This window comes from Macrotis lagotis, chromosome 1, assembly GCF_037893015.1.
Source record: "Macrotis lagotis isolate mMagLag1 chromosome 1, bilby.v1.9.chrom.fasta, whole genome shotgun sequence".
In the NCBI taxonomy this organism is placed as follows: domain Eukaryota; kingdom Metazoa; phylum Chordata; class Mammalia; order Peramelemorphia; family Peramelidae; genus Macrotis; species Macrotis lagotis.
This window is the reverse complement of record NC_133658.1, coordinates 802428661-802448587: the sequence shown is the minus strand read 5'-3', so window position 1 is coordinate 802448587 and position 19927 is coordinate 802428661.

Here is a 19927-nt window from a genome sequence, read left to right as displayed (position 1 = left end):
ATCAAAGGGTATGCACATTTTAATGACTTGGGGCATAGTTCCAAATTGCTTTCCAGAATGGCTTGACCATTTCACAGAACTAATAGTGCATTCATATACTTGCTTTCTTGTAGCCCCTCCAACATTTGCCATTTTCCATTTTTTATTAGCATATACCTGGTATATGATGGGATTTAATAAATGTTGATTGACCAATCTAATGGTTGTGAGGTAGAACCTCATCATTGTCTAAGACTAAGGTGCATAGTAAGAGCTAATCTACCTTGGTAGAGGAATTTTCATCACTGGGAGTTCCTATATCATATGAAATCACAGGTCTAGGCCCTGGGCCCCAAAACACACTCACAAGATAACTTATCTCCATAGTAAGCTCCATCTGACTATTCATTTGCTTCACATTAGTTGTTAAGAGGTTAATGGCTTTTGTTTTTGTAATTTTATAATGAATCACTTGGAATCAGAAGATATACTTTTATGTTTCCTCTTACTCTCTAACCTCAATTTCCTCATCTTTATCATAAGTAGAATGAGAAATTTGGACTAAATGACCCCTCTGGCCTTTTTCTCAATTATTTAATCTTTTATAGTGTGATATGGAATTTTTAGAAAGCAATTTCTCTATTGATATGTTAGGATTGGTTATAAAAACTGGAAAAAATAGACGCCCAATAGGCAGTCCAAATATTGGTTATATCTAGATCAAATCTTCCTTTACACTATGATTAAAATCAGACAAATTTTTAGCCTTCCCTAGTCATACCCCAACCTGTTAGGTTTAGATGACCCTAATAAATCATAGTTTTTTAAAAATCAAAACTTTCTATAGGAAATACTATTTTGCAAATTTGTAAACTATATTCAAATTATTTTCCAAATTTTACTTAAATAAATTAAGGTGTATTTTTCATCAACCATAAAAATGTTTTGTCAAATAGTAGAAGCTTCTCTGTTTGTACATTACATTGCTTTGTCCACTAAAATCTTTCTTTTATTATTCTTTTTGACATGGTGATGGCCCTTGGAGATCATACTGGCATACTGAACTCTGGCATGGCCCATTAAGCACATAAGGTAGCCCTAAGGACTGACTTAGGTGTGATAGCTCTCTGAGTACTCTTGACGTTTTTCAAAACAGTGTAACATTGTTTTACGAAAACAATGATTAGTAAATATATCTGTATTCAATTTAAAAAATGTTTGTTTCATTGCCTGTGTTCATGGTAGATAATTGTAAGTATTAGCTTAGTGATTTTGCTGATATCTATTTAGGGATAGATTAATGGCAGGAAGACTGATCTTTGTGATGGAAATTTAACAAAAGAGTAAACTCAGGCAATTCTTGGAGCAATTATAATTTATTAGTGGGAATTTGAAGTCTTATAATAAATGGGACAATGGATTGCTTCCATATAGGCCAAAGACATGGGAGTGAGGAACAGTCAGTTGGACCTTTTAAAACTAGGTATGTCTTCCTTCTACTTGACATAACAGTACAAGTAATTCTAATTGATATTTTATTAATTTCTCCTTTAATTTTTAGAATTTCTAATTTGGTATTTAACTAGGGAGTTTTAATTTTTTCTTTCTCTAATTTTTGATAGAAATTTTAATGAAAAGGTAAGTTAAGTTCTCAGATCCTCCCTATTCTTTCAGTTGAGAGAGTGGGCAGGACTAGTCCTAAGGTGAATGGATGGATTAGTCTGCAGTTGGGGAAAGTGGACTGGCAGATGATATCCCTCTTTTGATTCAGCTGCTTCTAGCAAGCTTTGCTAGAAAATTAAAAAAAAATTCTATCAGGTTCTTTGGGGGTCCTCTCCCTGTTTTGGTCTCCCCTTTTTCAAAAAAGTCACCCCTAACTATAATGAAGGAAAATCAAAGACAAGAGACTTGTTCCTAAGGAAGGACCTAGCTCAACTTAGCAAGCTTTGGGGACTGGGAGTTGTCAAATTACTTGATTCATGCCCTACAGAAAAGGTATATGACAGAATGAGAAAGAGGATGGATCACAATAATATTGGTTATTAAATAATAGAATACAATATTTTCCTTAATATGAAACATAGTCAAGTCCATGAGATACTCCACTGATAGAACCTAAGTAAATATGTCATTATTTTATTTTTAATTTTATTTATTTGAAGCAATGGAATTAAGTGACTTGCCCAGGGTCACACAGCTAGGTAATTATTAAGTGTCTCAGGCCAGATTTGAACTCAGATCCTCCTGACTCCAGGGCCAGTGCTCTTTCCACTGCATCACCTAGCTGCCCCCATGTATGTCATTATTTTATAAAAATTCCTGCTACACTAAACTTCTAAGTATATATCTTCCAGATAGTGATTGGTCATAAATGTTCAAAAATCTAAGTTAAAATCTTGTCTCAGACATTTACAAGTTGTGATCCTGAGCAAATCATTTGACCTTTATCTACCTCTATTTCTTCATGTAGAATTAGGAAACCATAGCACATTTCTCTTTGATTTGGAAGGTAATATGAAGTGATATTTGTAAACTTTTGCAATCCTTAAGGCTAGGTATAATTATTATTCAGTCCTTAATTGTAAGTCAGTACAATTTTGTAAGAAAACAATTTACTGACTCCAAAAGCAGGGCTTGAATTTTTCCATAGGAATAAAATCTTTAGTATTGAATGAGCAACAGATAATGAAGTAGGAAGCTCCAAATATCTATTCTCACTTGTAAACTCAAATTTTAGAACTTGTCTTAGCCTCTCATCAGGATTAAGTTCAAACTATATTACTTTGAAAATGTTAATTTCTCTTTTCTACCTGCCAAAGGTTTCTGGAATAATCTGATTTTTAATATTAATGCTCCTTTTTAAGGTCTAATTTTTTTTGAGGAATTGTAAAAGGGAGAAGAAATTCTCATCTTATATTTCACTGCCTTGATCTATTCCTGTTATTTTGATGATAACAAGTAGTCCCTGATTTTCTTCCTCTCCCCCTCTAAAATCAAACCTTTCACTTCTCCTCTGATCTTTGAAATTCTTTCAGTAGAGATAAATCTTACTCTCTGCCAGTTGATGTGAAGCTTAAAATTCTAATACCCTTTCCAGAAGCAATAAGATTGGATTCACATTAGTGTATAAGTCACTGATAATATATCCTTTCCTGAGAGAAGGCTAAGGGAGTAATCTTCTATCCTGAAAAAAAATGTCCCTCCCTGGAGATTTTCTTGAAGCTTGGATAAGGTTTTGCAGTAGAAATTCTTGTTCAGGTATAGGCTGTATGAAGGTCTTTGAGGACCCTTATACCTCTCAGATTCTATGATCTTGATGTACAATAGATGTGCCCCCAAGGGAAATTTTGTGTAACTCAAATTTTGGTAAATCAAATTCATAAAATACACATTTACTTAGATTCATCATAGAGCATTTCATGGACTTTGCCTCCCCACTAGTCTTTTAACTGCTTCCAAGCATTCTTCCTGACAGTTCAGTTGTGAGTGTCTATTCAAGTAATGTCCTTGATTAGGTTATATCTCTTGAAAAAAATAGCAATGCAAGAACAACTACAAATAAAGCACACACACACGGAAAGGCATTAGCAGCTGGGGAATACTGAAGCTGTAGAAGAAGGTGGGATTTGAACTGAGTCTTGAAAGAAACCAAGGAAATCAAAGGTGGAGAAGGAGAAAATGACAGAGGGGTGAGGACAGGGAAGGGAGAGACAGTCAGCAAAAAGGCCCAAGGGAGATGCAATGTCCTGTTAGAAGAGTTACCTGAATTGTAAAGCTAAAGTTGTAAATTGTGAAATTGTAAAACTGAATTATAAAGTATAGAGGGATTTGGGGAATAAGAAGAGGAAAGGTAGGAAAGGGGCAGGTTATGAAAAGCTTTAAATTACAGAAATTTATTACAATCAATGTTGGAAGTAATAGAAAGCCATTGGTGCTCATTGAACCCCAGAATGACAGGGACTCATGCTTTGGAAAGATCATTTTAGCTGCCTTGGAGTGGGGGAAAAAGTTGAGTTGGTGTGGTTAATTAGAAGGTTTTTGTGCTAAGTCATACAAGCAAAAAAAAAAAAGTTTTCTTGATCCTGACATTCAAGGCCCTCTATAATATTGTACCAGCCTACTTTTCTAACCTTATGTTGCTTCTTTTTTTAAATTTATTTTTTAAGGTTTTTTTTTTTTTTGCAAGGGAATGGAGTTAAGTGACTTGCCCATGGTAACACAGCTAGGTATTATTAAATGTCTGGGGCTGGATTTGAAATTGAGTCCTCCTGATTCCAGGGCTGGTGTTCTATTCACTGTACCACCTAGCTGTTGCTTATATTGCTTCTTAAACTAGTCCATTCTTCACACCCTACCTTGCCTTTCTCCTCTGAGCTTTTACTCATGGTGTTCTCCATCTCTGGATTACCCCTACCACCATCGCTACTATGGACTCTTCTGGTAGGACTCTGAGAAATCCCCATCTCCTAGGCAGCAGGTGACTGAGCAGAGAGTTGTAGTCATCTCTAAAGTCAGTAGTAGAGAGGTAAATCCTCTCTTTGGCCAATGAAGCCAAGTCAATTGTTAGTACAGAGAAGGATAAAATCTTTCTTCCAGTCTCTGAGGTCACTTCTTGTACCAGGCTTTTTGTTAGAAAGCAAGGTCCCTTCAGTGAGAGACTTCACAATGGTTAATCAAGTCCTTATTTTCTCCTTGCTAAGAAATAATAAGATAGCTAAATGGTGCAGTGGGTAGAGACCTTGGCTTGTTATCAGGAAAACTCATCTTCCCTAGTTTATATCTGGCCCCAACACTGTGACACCCTGGGTGAGTCATTCAACCTCCTTTGCTTTAGTTTCCTCCTCTGGAAAATGAGCCAGAGAAGGAAATGACAAACTATTCCAGTGTCTTTGCTTAAAAGCCCCAAATAAGATCATGAAGAGTCACTCCTGAAAACAGTAACAAGGGAATGTACATTTATTTGTCTAATCTCAAAAAGTTCTGGGGTTCAGATTTCAGTTTCAAAGTTCTGCTGGTCATATACACATTAAATTTTGGGAGACATGATTAAGTGATCAACTTTACCCCAAGTAAGTGGTTGTCTTTGTTAATTGTTTTTCTTCATTTTCCCCCCCTTGCCTCTTTCAATGAATAAAATTGTCAAGATACAAAAAGGGCTTATATTTTTACCATAGCTATTTTTGTTCATCTCTAATATCATTTACTATTACATGTATTCCTTGAAGGCAGGAATTGTCATTTAAGAAAAATGTAACTTCAGTGTTAAAGTGTCCCATATTGATCAAGCCCTTGGTGTTTGCTGAATTGAATTGTTGAAAAGGGGCTAATGTGGGATGATCTAAAAAATCACCTCATTTCCTTTTGTGACCATGTTATAGGATTGTAGACAAAGTGTGCTTGTTTTGGTAAAGACTGAAAATTTTCCATGATGTCATTCATGGTGGATGTAATGGCCCTCCATTTCTTTTGAGATTGATTCCACTGATCTACCCTAAGTCCTCATTTTATAATTATGGGAACTGTGACCCAGAAGGTTAAGAGAACTAGTCCAAGACTACTCATATAGTAAATACTAAAACTACAATTAAATCAAAATTTTGAGAAGAGATTAAGTGCCAAGGCAGTCCTTTCTTTGGACATCTCTACTGAATAATATCACTTCTTAAATATTTTGGGATATATAAGTGACACCTTTGGGGTAGTGGAACCTCTGAGTTCAAATATATGAGTATCTTAGTTAGTTTATTTTAATAAATTCAAATTACTTTCAAAAATGGTTTTTCTACTTAATAGCTCCACTATCAATGTACTACTGTAGCTATTTTCCTATAACCCTTCCTATATTGACTTTTCATTTTTTATCTTTGCCAGTTTTTCTAAGATAAAATTTCAGTTGTTTTAATTGTCAGTAATCTTATTAGTGTTTTGGAACTTTTTATATAGTTGTTAATAGTTTTCAATTCTTGTGATAATTGTTTGTTAATATTTTTTTATCACTTGTCTATTGGGTAATGATTTGGGATTTTAGATCCATCTATCATCTGTCTTTCTCACCCACACATTCTTGGTTGGAGATCATCTCAATATAATTAACTCATACCTCTGTCCTCTTTATATGAAAATGTCTTCTAACTGACCTAATAATGACACATATTAAATCTTATATGATCTAAACTCTAACTCCATGATATTTGATTTTTTCCCCCGCTATTAGCAATATTTTCTCCTTGACCGAGAAGCTTTGGAATTTGACTATAATGTTCCTTGAAGTTTTCATTTTAGAATCTCTTTCAGGACATGATCAATGTATTCTTTCAATTTTGATTTTATTCTATGGTTTCTTCATAAGTTTTTGAAATATGATGATGTCTAGGCTCTTTTTTTTGATCATGGATTTTAGCTAGTATAATAATTATTAAATTCTCCTTAATCTATTTTCCGAGTCAGTTTTTCTAATGTGATATTTCACATTTTTTTCTATATTTTTCATTCTTTTGACTTTGTCTTATTTTTTAATGTCTCAGAATCATTATTAATAAGAAATTATTGTCCTCAGTAAGTTTTTATACCTCTTTTCTATTTGATCACTTCTCTTTTTAAAGGAATTTTTTTTTTTGGTGAATTTTTGTATATCATTTTCTATCTGGTCAATTCTGTTTTTTAAGAAGTTTTTTTCTTCAGTGAAATTTTTTGCTTCGTTTACCATTAGGCCAATTCTGTTTTTAAGGTGTTATTTCCTTCTGTATTTTTTGTACCTCTTTTACTAAGCTATTAACTTTTTCAGTTTCTTGCATCAGTTTCATTTCTCAATTTTTCTCTGAATATTAAAGATCATCCTCTTAAAAAATAGCAGATTACATACTTTTCACATTTATGTAAAAGGTATAAGTAAGAAAAGTATCCTTAACCAAATGAAAAATAGAGACAATTCCACTAGATAAAATAGTTACTTTTGATTACGTGAAATTGAAAGGTTTTTTTATGTGCTAAATTAAGAAGAGAAGTGATAGAATGAGGGAAAAAAAATCTTCTGCCACTCTTATTTTTTTCTTCAGGTTCTAATTAATCTTTTTCTTTAAGTCTTTCTGGTCTTATTTTCACATGGTTGTCTTCTGAGTTTCTCTTGATTTTCCTTTGCTGTCATAGTAGCTTGACTAGGGTTAAGTGTTTTTTTATTTCTTGAACTTTGAACTTTATGTCAAAGTTAGGTTCTGCTCTCTGTGGGGTAGAGAGACGCTGGACTAGGTTTCAGATTTTTTCATTCTTCTGTTTTGAAAGCTAGCCCTGGGATTCTGCAAATTTTTGGTGCTTCCAAAGTGGTGTGTTCCTGGAGAAGTGTGATCAGTGCTCTCCTGGTCTGGTCTCTGATCTTTGTTCAGGAAGGGCCTCTGCTCCTCTACAACTACAAGAATTAGCACTCTTCTTGCCCTGAAACTATGACCAGGTCCCTTGCTCTTCTGAATGACAAGAACTAACTCTCCTCTTTGCCTTGGAACTGTGATTAGGGTCCTTGCTTCCTTGTGACCACCAACTAAAGGTACTCCTCTGCCCTAAAACTGAGACCCATAAATATGTATAGTCAGTAGAATTACCAATCATTGCCAGCTGCATCCTAGCAGAATCCCCTATAGTCTTTTTTGACTAGTTGTCTGACTCACCATCTCTAAACTAAGAAATCCCAAAGTTGCAGCTGCTACCTTCAAGGCTCACCACGATGAATAGGCAATTTTCAGAGGAAAAAAAATCAAAGCTATTAATCGTCATATAAAAATACTCTAAATTAGTAATAATGAGAGAAATGTAAATTAAAGCAACTCTGATATACCATCTCACATCCATCAGTTTGGATGTCAAAAAAGAAAAATGACAAATGCTGAAGGGGATAAGGGAAATAAGTACACTAATGTACTCTTTGTAAAGCTATGAATTGGTTCAACCATTCTGAAGCACAATTTGGAACTATGCTCAAACTGCTGTAAGACTGTATACCCTTTGACAGCGATACTGCTTACTAGGTCTATATCCCAAGGAGATTAAAGAAAAAGAAAAAAAACTCATTGAGTTATGAGAAATAATGACACATAATAGTAGGAACCTTTTAATGTCCCTTTCAGATTTGAACAAATCTATCAGAAAGTTAAAAGGGAGCATGTAAAATTGAATAAATTGCTGGAGACTCTAAAGCTTTTTTTTTAGCATTTTATTTTTTTAAAATCAGAAATAACTTTTGTAGAAAACTTTTTTGTACCTATTAATATAATCTTGTGACTTATTCCAAGGGATTTACTGCTTACTCTAATTAACGAGCTCTCCAGTTCCTCAATTTCCTTAAATCCTATGATCTATTCCTTCACTCCATGTCATGGTCTTCTTCATATAAGGAAGCCACGTTAACAATCAGCCTATCAGTATTTATTGTGTCTACTATGTGCTAACTGCTATGAAAAACTTTCAAGGATCTCATAGTCTAGTGTTCTATTCCCTTAATTAGAAACTCAACTTTTCTTTGACTCTAACCCCATCATTCATTTTTCTATATCTCTCTCCTCTTATTCTTATACCTATTCTTTCCTCTCATAAATACCTCCAATTTCATCATCAATCTCAAGTTAATAGCTTTGATCTGACTTTCTTCCCTTTCCAATCTTGAAACCATTATTAGGCATTTCATTTCAAAGATATGAAATATAATATGATATGCTTTAGAAGCCCTAATCCATTTCCTGTCATTATTCATCTCTTGCCAAACATCAACCTGCACTTTCCTCCTTTGTTTAAAACCTTGCCCTTCATCATTTTTTATAGCACAAGAGTATTCCTTTACATTTATACACCACAACCTTCAGCCATTCCTTAGTTGATGGACACTCCCTTAGATTCCCATTCTTTGCTACCTCAAAAAGAGCTATAAATATTTTTTGTACATCCTTAATTAGAATTTATTTTGCTTAGAACTAGTTCCTTCCTATACTCTAATTGCCCCTTCTCCTTTTTCCCTCTTATTTCCTGTTGAGTGAAGTATATTTCTGTACTCAACTCTGTATGTATGTGTGTATTTTCCTTCCTTCAATCAGTTCAGGTGAGAGTGTGGTGCAAGTGTTAGCTGCCCACCCTACCATTTGTTCCCTTATTGTTTCTATAAATGTTTATTTGCAAGCCCTGATTATGTGAGATAATTTTTCCCTAACCTTCCTTTCTCTTTAGCTCACAATGTTTAATTCTTCCCTTCTTTCTTAAGATTTTCAAGACATAACTGAATTATCCCTAGGCTATCTGTCTAATTAAACTCCTGCTATGACCCCTGATGATGGTAGGGTCCAGAGAGGACACATGATTCATCTCCCCATATTAGAGTATAAGTTGTTTATGTTTAATCCCTTATGATTGTTCGTCTTTACATTTTTGTATTTATCTTAATCTCTTTCTTTGTTTCCATATGGTTTTGGTCTCTAAGCATCAAGAATGCTTAGAAGCCCTCTATTTCATTAAATATCCATTTCCTTCTGTAGAAATATATTCAGTTTTACTGGTTGTTATTCTTGGTTGTAATCCTATATCCTTTGCATTCTGGAATATTATATTTCAAGCCCTCTACTCTTTTATAATGGTGACTACTAAATTACATGAGATCCTAACTGTGACTCCTTAATAGTTGAATTCTTTCTTTTTGACTATTGTAGTAATTTTTCTTTGACATAGTGACATGGATTTTGACTGTGGTGTTCCATGGGATTTTGTGATTTCTTTCATGATGTACCTGTAGGATGGTGATCTACAGATGAATGCCTTTGATGTGTGTAAAGTCAAGAAGGTTATTAGTGGACCCAGTGTAGCAATTGTTCAAAGTTGTGCCATGACACACTAATATGCACCTGTCCTCCCTATACCCAGAAAATTTTCTTTTTAACCCCTGCTCTGCCACTCCTGTGTTACTGCCTTCTTTCTCTACTTGTCTTCAGAGAAGTCATAATGATGAGTTTTATCAGTGAAGGTGCCTCCAATTCCACTGTGTCCTAGCAAAGTAAAAAGCAAAAGGAGAGTAAAAAGTCATGAGAAAGGAGAAGGGGAGGAATCTCAAACCTCAAAAGGAATAAAGGCTAGAGGCTTTGGATTTCTCTTTCTCGCTCTTTTTTTCCCTCTCTTTTCTTTTTCTCCTTTTCTTTCCTCTCTCCTCTCTCTCTTTCTCTGCTTCTCTCCTCTTCCGTTCTACATTTGTCTATGCCTGTCTGTCTCTGTCTCTTCAGTTTGTAGGATCACAGATTTAGAATTGGAAAGGATTTTGTAGACCATCCAGTCCACTCTCCTTTTTTATATGAAAAAACTGAACTGAAACTCAGAGAGAGTAAGTGACCTGTGTTATGTCACACCCCAGAGTTGAGATTTGAATGCATATCTTCCTGACTCCAAGGCTAGGTTTTTACCAAACACACTAGGATTATTCTTAACTTGGTGTCTATGAACTTTAGAGAAAATTGCTAACTGTATTTCAGTTTAATTGGTTCCTTTATGCATTTTATTTTATGTATTTAAATTATAAATAAGAAAGATTTTTGAGAAGGGGTTCATAAGCTTTAGCAGACTTTCATGACAAAAACAAAAAATTATTATCCTCTGTACTTACCAGACTGCCTCTAGTTTTCTCAGAGCTAAATGGAATCTTCTACCTTTCCACCCCTTACCCCACTCAAAATGAATTCTGGGGCAAATATAGCTGTCTCTTATAGATAGGACTTCATCAATGTATACATATAGATAGATATGCATATATATATTATGATATTGTTCACCATTAATAAGTATGTATATGTAAAATGAGCCACTGAATGCAAAATATCAGAACTAGAACAGACCTTAGAATAGTGGTTTGTTGATATGTTTGAGCAGGAAGACCTCTTAAGATTTCACTGACCTCAATTATAACAATAAATATTGGCCTTTGAGCGAGAATAATAAGGGGACTGACACAACCCTGGCAGAGGTCCTCATCACTTCATGCCTCAACAACCATAATAGCTTTTTGGTTGGTCTTTATCCTCCCTTCATCCATGAAACTCATCTTCCTAAAATGTGAGTTTGACCATGCTACTCTACAAACTCTGGTGACTATCACTTCCAGGACCAAATATCAACCCCTTTGACATTTAAAGCCTTTCCTAACATGGTCTTTGTCAACCTTGTCAGTCTTCTCACGCCTTCTCTACAGTCCAGTAGCACTGGCTTTGATGCTGCTCCTCCTACAAGAGACTCCATTGTTGCCTTTCTGTCCTAACTGGAATTCTCTTCCTCCTTATCTCTGCCCCTTGGCTTCGCTGGTTACCTTTAAGTCCCAGCTAAAATGCCACTTCCCACAAGAAAAAAGCCTTTCCCAATCTCCCCTTACATTTAATGTCTTCCCTTTGAGATTCCTCCCAAATGAACATATCCATATTTTGTTTATCCATATCTATTTTCATGTTGTCTCTCCCCCGCCCCCATTAGATAGTGAGCTCTTAAGAGCAGGGGCATCTTTTGACTTTCTTGGAATCCTTAGCACATTGTTTAGTAATAGCAACCATTTAATAAATGTTTGTGGACTTGAACTATATATCCTTCTTTCCTTGAAGGGTGGTCGCTGGGGAGTGCCATAGTGCACATTGTCCCCTGATCTGGAGTCAGAAGGATTCATCTTTCTGAGTTCAAATCTAGGCCCAGGCACTTACTAGCTGTGTGACCTTGAGCAAGTCACTTCATCCTGCTTACCCCAGTTTCCTCTTCTATAAAATGAGCTGGAGAAGAAAATGGCAAACCACTCCAGTATCTCTGCCAAGAAGATGCTAAATAGGGTTAAAAAGAGTCAGACATGATTAAACTTCTTTGAAGGGACTATGGATATGGGACTTTGTGGACTATTTTCAAGTCATCAGATGTGATTGCTATGTTTGCTTTGTTTAATTATTTTTTGTTATAGGGAAAGGTTCTCTCTAAGAGGAGGAATTTGAAGGAAAAATCTAAATAGAAATGATTATCATATAAAAGCAAAAGGCATCAATTAAACTTTAAAAAATTCAGACATATAATAATAGTTGTACTATTAGTATCCATCGATAGAAAAAATACTCGATAATTAAAAAACTAATTTGAATTCATTAGTGTCTTTAAAATTACGTGATATTTTTTCTACATACTCAATAATTCTTATAAATAATATTGTATTTCTTTGATCATGCCCAGTGTCTACATATTTATGAACCATGACTTAGTGGTTGGTCTTTGTCCATCATAATATCCTCTCTGATGAGGGCATGCCATGCTAGTGTCTCCCATGTTGTACAATCATTTCTAAAGTTCTTAAGAGAGACCTTCAGGGTGTCTCAGTATCATTTCTTCTGACCCTTTTGTGAGTACTTGTCCTGGATCTCAACATCCCCTGCCAAATGATCTTTGGAATCTTCCTAAGATAATTTAAATGGAAACAAATAAGTTTCCTGACATAGTGCTGGTAGACTGTCCAGGTTTCACAGCTATAGCAATGAAGTCAGCACAAAGGCTCTGAAGACCTTCAGTCTGGCAGTTAATCTAATTTCTCTTCACTCCCACACTTTGTTTAGGAGCCTCCCAAATACTGAGCTAGATCTGGAAAAGTTTAACTTAATTATCAATGTTTGCCTCCCCAGAAAGGTAAATGAACCTGTCCACAGTACTCAAAACTTCTCCATTTGCTGTAATGCATGATTCTACATATCGATGGCATGGTGCTGGCTGATAGAGCACCTGTGTTTTCTTGGAGTTAATTGTTAGACCAAAATGAGCACAAGCAGCAGAGAATCGACCCACAATTTGATCTATCTTGTCTTCAGAGACTGCAAAGAGTACAGCCATCTACAAACAAAAGATCATGCACCAACACTCCCTCCATTTTGGTGTTGGATTGTAGTCTTTTCAAGTTGAAGAAATCAATGTGGTAGCTTACCTTGATGTTACGTTCACTTTCAGTTAAGGTGTTTGATAACATACCTGAAACCATCATGCTAAAAAGCAAGGACACAGCCTTGTTTCACTCCATTGGTAACCGTGAAACACAGAACCTGAGCATGCATGCTGTCATGAAATTGATATATGATACTGATGAACCTTCAGGCAACCAAATTTTGACAAAACTTTCCATAAACCTTTGTGACTGATAGTATCAAAGACCTTGATAAGATCTGCAAATGTTGTCTAGACCTCTATTCTGCTCCTGGCATTTCTCTGGGAGTTATTGGGCAGCAAACATCATCGCGACTGTTTCTGCACCCTTTCTGAAGTTACTATCTCTCAAGGAGGTGACCATCTTCCAGGTGAAGAATCAGCCTATTGAGAAGGACTTTGACAAAAATCTTACTAGTGGTGACTAAAAGAGAAACACCCTGTGTTTGTCACAGTTCAGTCTTACCTTCATAGAGGTGGACAATGGAGGCATCCTTGAATTCCTGGGGAATAACCTCTTCATGCCATATAATCTGGAAAATTTCAGTCAACTTTTGTAGGAGCAATAGAACCCCCCCCCCCATCTCATAGATCTCAGCTGGAATAGAATCAGCACCAGGTGCTTTGCCACTTGAAAAGAGCCTAATGGCATCAAAACCTCTTCTTCAGTTGGAAATTCAGCTAGGGACTGATTGACTTTAACTTGAGGTAAACGATCAGTGGCTTCTGCATTGATTGAAGATGGTCTGTTAAGAACTATGAAAGTGTTCAACCTATCTCTCTAAGATCATGCCCCTATTGTTAATCAACGTGACTACATTAGCACACAGTAGTTGAGATGCACCATATGTTTTGGGGCCATAAATAGCTTTGGGGGCATCATAAAAATACTTTGGATTGTTGCTGTCTGCATAAAACTGAATTTCATGTCCCTTCTTACTGAGCCAAGAGTCCTGCATCTCTCTAAGTTTCACTTGTACTTTACTTGTGATGGAATTAAATACTGCCTTCTTAGAAATGGACGAACTCTCCAGCTGATAAACCCTGTGGAGCTCTTGTTTTTCATTTAGCAACTAAAGTATTTCCCCATAATTTTCATCAAATCTTTTCTAGCGCCTTCCACACATCAGTAAGTGAGCAGTGTGTTCTTTAAAAAGCTACTCAGATACCCAGGGGAGTGATGAACCCCACTGCTGCTTTCAGTGGGGAAATGACTCTATGGCCTGGGTCACCTGTGTGGAGGTTTGTGATAAGCTTCCAGAGTATCTGCACTTGCTGCTTCATCACTTGCTGCTTCAACCACAGAACTTTGAAATGGGAATGGTACAGTGGTATGAGTGATGTCTTTTAAATAGTGGGAATATTTGGATTTAAGTGAGGCAGAGTTGCAACTTCACCCTTGCTTTCAAAGTCACTGAAGTCCATTGACAAGATACAGTCAAGATAACTGGTGATGGTACTAGATGCAGTGGCATCTTTGATATCTAACTAAGCTCTAAATGCTCTACAACTTCTGCTTCAGCTGCCTTCACAGCCATTGGAATGAATTGTTCTCATCCACTCATTCCACCAGTGAAGCACTTCTCGTACTTGGGGTCGATACCCTCAACTCACTGATGAGTTTGAGACCCCTCCATTAACCTCAAGCTGTTTTTTTTCTTTTTTAGTTTTTTGTAAGGCAGTGGGGTTAAGTGACTTGCCCAAGGTCACACAGCTAGGTAATTATTATGTGTCTGAGGCAAGGAGTTGAATTCAGGTCCTCCTGACTCCAGGGCCAGTATTTGTGAGTGTTCTGGTTATCCAGGAAGTTTTATTGCATTTAGATAAAGGAAAGACAGTGTTTGTGATGAGGTCATGAGATGCACAAGTCTTCAGTAAAAGGTAACCATTGCCATTGCTGTTTCTAACTCCATTCCTCCCAAGGACTCCCTGCCGTGTCTGGTAATCTGAGCTCATTCTGGCATCAAAGTTACCAAGAATTATGAGCTTACCTTCTTCTAGTACATTTATGAAAAGGGTCTCCAGGTCTTCAGGAGATTTTCTTTCACTCCATTAGGTTCATTGTGGTAGAAGCATAAGCAGTAGATGATGGTGGCATAGTGTTTTCCTGGAAGTGGCAGTTGCATTGTTATGACCCTGTTGAATACTCTTTTTGTAGGCATTCAAACTTCTTGACTCAATTAGTTTTGATTACAAATCCTACCCCAGCTTCAGGGTGCTTCCCTTCACTGAAGCCACTCTAGAGGGTAAAGAGAAACGTATCCAGCTTGGACTTCAGGATGCTGGCCTTAATTTGCCAGTCTTGTTTCACTCAGGGCTACTATTTGGATATGATACCTGCTGAGTTTTCTAGCAACGAGAGCTGTTGGTTTTCTGGGTCTATTGGATCTTGTGTTGTCTATGAGTATGCATACATTCCGTGTACTGATGGTGACTTCACCCTCTTAGAGTCATTGAAGTCCGTTTACAAGATAGAGTCAAGACAACTGGTGATGGCTCTAGATGCAGTGGATGACCTTGGTGTCTTCAATGTCTAAGCTCTAAATGCTCCACAACTTTTGCTTCAGCTGCCTTCACAGCCTTTGGAATGAATTGTTCTCACCCACCCATTCCACCAGTGAAGCACTTCTTTACTTAGGGGTTTGAGACCCCTCCATTAACCTCAAGCTATTTTTTTTCTTTTTTTAGTTGTTTTTGTAAGGCAGTGGGGTTAAGTGACTTACCCAAGGTCACCCAGCTAGGTAATTATGTGTCTGATATTGGATTTGAACTCAGGTCCTCCTGACTCCAGGGTTGGTACTCTTTCCACTGTGCCACCTAGTTGCCCCTATCTCAACCTGGTTTAACCCGTCTGCTGAAAGGGTTCAGGGTGTGGCTGTTGTGTGCTACAGTTTCTTGGAACCACAGGTGAGTGTTAGGTGACTCAGGTGAACATCAAAGGTGGAAAGCAACCCTAAGAATGGTTCAGCAGTCCTCACACCAGAGGTCTTCCTTGAGCACAGCCCTGGCAATGAGATCAGGGTTAGGTAAGCAAACTAGGCTTAGGTAAGAATTGGGGCAAAAGAGGGCTTTAGTACTGGCTATCTGCTCTCCTACCTCTGGAATGCCCTTCTCATTAACTGCTTCAAAGAGTCTCAGTCAGTGTCTCTCTCCTTTAAGCTGTAGCTCAGATGCCGTCTTCATTATTAAGCTCTTCCTGATCCCCTCAAACTCTTGTTTGTATTATTTGTTTTATTATACTTTATATGATCTTGATATTATTAACTCTATATGAACAGGCCCTATATACCTCCTTGAAACAATCATGTATGAGACTAATATGTATGATATGTATGTGAATGTGTCTGTGTGTATATATAATCTAAATACAATCTTTACTTCTTGTCTTCCCCTATTAGAAGGTAAATTCATTTTTCTGCTTTGTACCTTGTAGCCCTAGTGGCTGGCACGCTGTTAGCATTTTCTAATTATGTCACCTGTTTATCGAATGATTGACATAGGTGTGAGAGAGTTCTGGTTCATGTTGTATACTCTTTTGTAGCTAAACAATAATCAGATAATGATCCGTGGTATATATATGAATTTATGGACTTCCTATGATAACTACATGATTTACATATTGAGAGTCATTTCCTTTAAACATATATAAAGTAAAAAACACAAAATATTAGAAACAGAATTGACCTTAAAATACAAACTGACAGAGATGGAAAGTACTATATAAAAAACCCTGTTATAATAATTCACTTTAAGTCTAGGGTGCAATATAATGCTCCTAAGGTCCATGTGGTTCATTCTTCCCTCAGCTTTAGAAAGTTGATTTTAGTTAAAAAGTGATGAGTTCAGTCACAATTACTCTGTGCCCTCAGTTGAATTCCTAACATTTAGGAAGAGGTTGGGCTTTCTGCCTAACTTTACATTTATATCTATCTCTAGTTTATCCCTGGCCTCTTTGTGGTTAGGACAAAATTCAGTTTACTGGAAGTGTTTGGGTAACTAAATAGCAGACTATATCTGTGGATAGACAGTTACTGGGAAGGAAAGTTAGTTTTTTTAAGGAATTTTCTCTGAGATGCCTATAGAGCAAAATGGCTCTTTTATTTATCTTGTTGCTTAATAAATATCGATTGATTGTTTCTTTGCCACTGTCCTCAGAGGCATTATGGAATTTCATGTTTGCTCTAACCTCTCAAATCCAGAAACAGCAACTAGGTGACCCAATGGATAGAGCCCTGGACCTGGAGTCAGGAAGGCTTGAGTTCAGATCCAGTCTCAGACATTACTGTGTGTGACCCTGGGGAAATCTCTTAACCCTGTTTGTCTCAGTTTCTTCAACTGAAAAATAAATTGGAGAAGCATCTTTGTCAAGAAAACCCCAAATGGGGTCTTGAAGAGTCAGACATGACTTAACAACTACAAACCCAAACCTAAGTCCTCAAAGCATCTACTTGGTTTTGAGATACAAATTCCTTATAGCAGGATCAAGTCACTCATATATAGACTTTGATCAATTCGAGGAGGTATAGAGGTACTAATCATATTTGGTTCTAGTTGGTTGTTCACTCAAGAAGAGTTTTTACTTAACAAAAATAATGCTTTTAAGGGAAAAGAGTCTATTCTATTCCATGTTTTATTCTTTGGTGATGCTGTTCCTAATGTCTTACCCTTAATCCTTTCCATTCTAAATAACAAATATGAATGCTAATGCAAACATAGAATGATTACTATAGATAGGAATGATTATAGAATATAGAATGATTATAGAATATAGAATATTAGATTTAGAGAGGGCTCAGGTGAAACATAAAAAGTTCATAGAATCACGAGTTTCAGAATTAGAAGCAAACTTAGAATAAAGAACATTCTAGCTAAGATAAACCAGAGATAGTAGTAACTTGAGAACTGATGAGCATTTGTGGATCAAAGGGACAAGCAGGGAGGCAGCTAAGTGGCACAATGATTAATTAGAGCATCAGCTCTGAAGTCATGAGGACCTGAGTTCAACTTCGGCCTCAAGCACTTAATACTTACTTAGTTTGGGCAAGTCATTTAACCCTACTGCCTTGGAAAAAACAAAAAAAAAAGGGCAAGTATTCCCTCCTATTTCTAAAAAAAAAACAATTTGGGATTATTATGAAATTTGAACATGAGGACAGGTTTGAGTCATGCCTAAAATTCTTTTTTTCTTTTGCAAGGCAATGTGTTAACTGACTTGCCCAAGCTAAGTAAGTATTGGTGTCTGAGTCTGGATTTCAACTCAGGTCCTCCTGACTCTAGGGCTGGTCCCTTATGTCTGGAATTCTCTAGAGGATATGTATGAGAGTCAGACTGAGAGATGAGGACTGCCTTTAAAAGATCTTCATAATCCCAAATCCCTCTGAGCTATAACTCCATTATTAGTCCATTCTCAAGATGATATTAGAACTTAGGACATAGAAAGTCAGAACTGGAACATGACTGAATGCAGAGGGCCAGAGCAGAAAGGACCTTAGATCACAAAATGCTGCAATCAAAAATCTTGGGTTCAACTCCGTCATTTGATTAAATGAAGTGAAATCACCAAGATACAAGTTAGGCAACATTGCTGGAACAGGAATTTGGACCTTCTGAATTCTGAAACAGAATTCCTTATATGCTCTCTCTCTCTCTGTGTCTCTCTCTTTCTCTCTTTCTCTCTCTGGCTTTTGCAAGGCAAAGGGGTTAAGTGGTTTGCCCAAGATCACACAGCAAGGTAATTATTATGTGTCTGAGGTCAAGTTTGAACTCAGGTCCTCCTGACCCCAGGGCCAGTGCTCTATTCACTGCACCACCTAGCCACCCCATATGCCTTATGCCTATGTAGGACTTGATTCAGTGGCCCTTTAGAGTTAGAAACTGATAACCAGATGATATAGAGGACAGAGAGAAGGATCTGGAATCAGGAGGACTTGGGTTCAAATATAGCCTCAGACCCTTCCTAGCTGGATGACCCTGGGCAAATTGTTTTACTTCTGGCTACCTTAATTTTCTCCACTGTAGAATGGGTGAGTTGATAGTAATTATCCCCCTCCCCCGGGTCTATTATTAAGTTCTGATGAGATAATGTTTGTAAAGTATTTAGCATTGCACCAGGCTAAAGGGGTCATAAAAAAAAGGCCCTGGACATTTAACATTTAGCACTGGGACCAAGTGTGGCCTGCAGGACTATATGGACTATGGCACAACTGAAAAGGTGGATCCTTCCCCATCAAGGATGATCTCCCCTGATTCAGCCTCCCTTAGAACTTTGTCCCCTTAACACACTTTCCATGTAATTTTCTATGCTGTTCTCCATATTAGATTGTTATTTCAGGATCTTTTCAAATTTGTATTCCCCCCTCAGAGTCCAACTCAATGCTCTGTATATAGTAGTTGCTTAATAAATGCTTTAGTAAATTAGTGTTATAAAGCACAGCAGCATTATTCTGTCACCCTAAGTGTAAGATCTTGGGTATTGCAATGTAACTGCAATGTAACACAATTACAGAAATTATATTTGTTGAGCATCATTCCTTTAGCTTGGGACTTGTAGGTGCAAAGATGAAATTTATTTTCTCCTAACTATTGAGCTGCAGACCCCTGACCCCTTGAAATCAGTAGTGGTTGGTTCTGGGGTGGGGGAGGGGGAAAAGACTGGAAGCTATTTCCTCTGGAAAGGGCAGTAGAGGAAAGTTGACAGAGGGCCCAGCCCTTTCAGGGCCCAGCAAGATGAATGGCATGGAAGGCTGTGGAGGCGCCGGGCAGACTCATTTCTCTGCCAGAGCCAGGGATGCTGGAAGGAAAGCCAGAAGTGGGGAGAGGGTGTCAGACCAGAGGTTGGCTGGGTTTGTGAAATTCTACAATGTGGAAAACAGTCTAGGGGATTACTGGTGGTCAGCATCTGGCCTGGACAGCATTGTCTTTTGCATCAAATCTAAGTCCAAAGTACCATGGAAAGACAGTGGTGAGAGGGACCTGAGATCATAGATCACAAAATTTCATAACA